Here is a 2,582-nt window from a genome sequence, read left to right as displayed (position 1 = left end):
AAAACAGGACAGGTGAAGCCTTTCTTCATATATTTCCTCTGTTAGTGCCTCACTGTAAAAAGCATGGTCAATGGGTGGCTCAGTTGGAGTGCTGTCCCGTACATCAAAAGGTTGCAGGAGGGGCAACCTCTCTCTTTCTCTCTCTCTCTCTCTCTCCCCCCTCTCCCTCTCCCTCTCCCTCTCCCTCTCCCTCTTCCTCTCTTCCGCTCCCTCTCCCTCTCCTTCTCCCTCTCTTCCTCTCTTTCTCACTCTTCCTCTCTGTCTCTCTCTCCCTCTCCCCCTTTTCTCTAAATCAGTAAACATATTCTCAGGTGAGGATTATTTTAAAATAATAAAAAAAGCATGGTCAGTGGGAAAATCACAAGTTCAGGCCTACAAGTGAGGATGTTAACTAGCCTAAAGTCTGTCCTACATCCTGCACTCATCATTGAGATATTAGACCTACTCACCAAATAGCCTTGTCTTCCTGAAGGACAGTGTGGTTGGCTCTTTGCCACATCCCTTCTAAGATAGTGCTACTCTGCCCTCAAGAGGATCAAGACAGGGAGCCTGTATGGTGACTCAGTGGTTTACTGGTGGGGGCAGAAAGAAACCCAAAGGCAGCATCTTTCAGTAGGATCAAGCTAAATGGGGGGTAGCACTGTGAGTAAACATTTTAGGGAAAGGGTCCTCACTTATACTAATGCAATCAGAATTGTGGGTATCCCATGTTGAGGGGACTCCATAAAGAGGATACATCTGGTGGTGTTTAACATTTTGGGGTATAAATATATGGCCGACAAATAAGCAAGCCTTAAGAGAACTGGAAATGTTTATTAATCTCTGGGGAAGGGCTGCTACCCAGTTGGCTCAAGAATGGCATCACTCAAAGGTTTCAGATTCAAGGCCTCACACAGCTCTCTAGGCAAGAAATTTGGCAGAAATGCTGGAAAGCTACAAAGAAAAACTCTCCAATATTTACCATATGATTTGTATTCTGCAGTCATTTCCAGTTTCAATGGCAACGGTGGAAAGGAAAGGGTGGACTCAGGTTGCAGGAATCGCGCGCTTCATGAGGGGCTTGGATATCTAACGCACATTTTTATGAAAGGCCCGACGCCAGGAGTGTACAACTGCAGACCTTTTTATATTAAAACTCGCAGAACAGACAAATTACCTTCTGGCCAAAGACCATCAGAAAACTCAGTTTTGAAGGGGAGCCATATTCCTTCTGATAAAAAATAAATAGAATTTTCTGCTTGAACCCCCTCTGTAAGTCACCATTATTTCTGGCTATATTTGTCAATTATGGAGACGTGACTATTCTGTTGCAGCGTGTAATAATAGAGCTATTACGGCAAAATAAAATGATGAAGTGAGTACATTTCCGACCACCCAGGGGTTGTCGTGTGTCTGTTTAGTTTTTAATGTTTATAGAAACAGCCCTGCTCTGTGGAAAAGGAATTCAAGGGATTCAGCCAACAGGGAAAAAAGACTTGCTTAATTTTCACTTGACTGCATTTCTTAATTATAGAGAAAAAAATTATAGAGCACTTATTCTGTATTAATAGGATTCTTTTGTCATGTTTATTTCTGTATTTTTATTCTTGGTTTATCTTAAAATAGAGTTTAAAGCTAGAAATTAAAGTATCACTATTAAATGAGCTGTCATTACCCTATAAGTGTTAAAAATGATCATATTTTATTTTATCATTTTAAACTTGCCCCAAAAGAGTGCTCATGGCTTAATATTTGGTTGGAGTTCATCATTCTAACCTTCTGATAATTGGCCATATAACAGGCCAAACCATGCTTAGGGCACCGTGTGAAGGTGCAACGTAAATTTTTAAAAATCACACCTTTCCTACTACCAAGGCAACCTACTTAACATTTCTTCCAGTATTTACCAGAATTCTTGGTGCATAGCAAGGAAAACTTGATTAATATTTGTTGACTAAATAAAGTCACTTACTTATAAAAAGTCTGAAATTCACAGGATAAAACTGGCAGCTGTAAAAGTATAACTCTGCAAGGCGGTTCTTAGGTGAGCATTACAGAAACTGCCTAATTACTACTTGCATCAGCTCCACTGTATTTAGGAATGAATAATCTTCCTATTTTAAAACAATGTTTCAGATACCCATTCATGCATAATTAAAAGCCAGAAATGAAAAACAGAAGATTCTTAATTCTGTATTTATTCCCCATTTGCAACATCTCACAATCCCTTTCTATAGAGGTATTTCTGAATTTAGAACTGTAGAGGACTACTACTGACAGTGTTGGCAGAAAAAAAAAGGTGAGTAATTGATATGCAAAATTTACAAGTGTTTACCATGGGAAACATAGCACATTGGTTTTAATGAACTCTCAGTTCTATACTTAGCATCTCAAGCATTAGGACATTGGCTGCTCTCAAGTGTATTTAAAAAGATGTTGTAGTGTGGGGGTCGTAACATTCTCTTTCCCAAGGAGCTATTCATTATAAATCATGAGTTTCAAAATAGTTCTACCTAAATCATAGATAAGGTGGGAACAATCTGAATTTGACTTAACCCTATGACTTATACATATGATTTGCCTCGCTTGTCTGCAGTGGTTCA

The sequence above is a fragment of the Myotis davidii genome, unplaced genomic scaffold, assembly GCF_000327345.1.
Source record: "Myotis davidii unplaced genomic scaffold, ASM32734v1 scaffold1012, whole genome shotgun sequence".
Classification (NCBI taxonomy): Eukaryota; Metazoa; Chordata; class Mammalia; order Chiroptera; family Vespertilionidae; genus Myotis; species Myotis davidii.
This window is presented reverse-complemented; position numbering follows the sequence as displayed.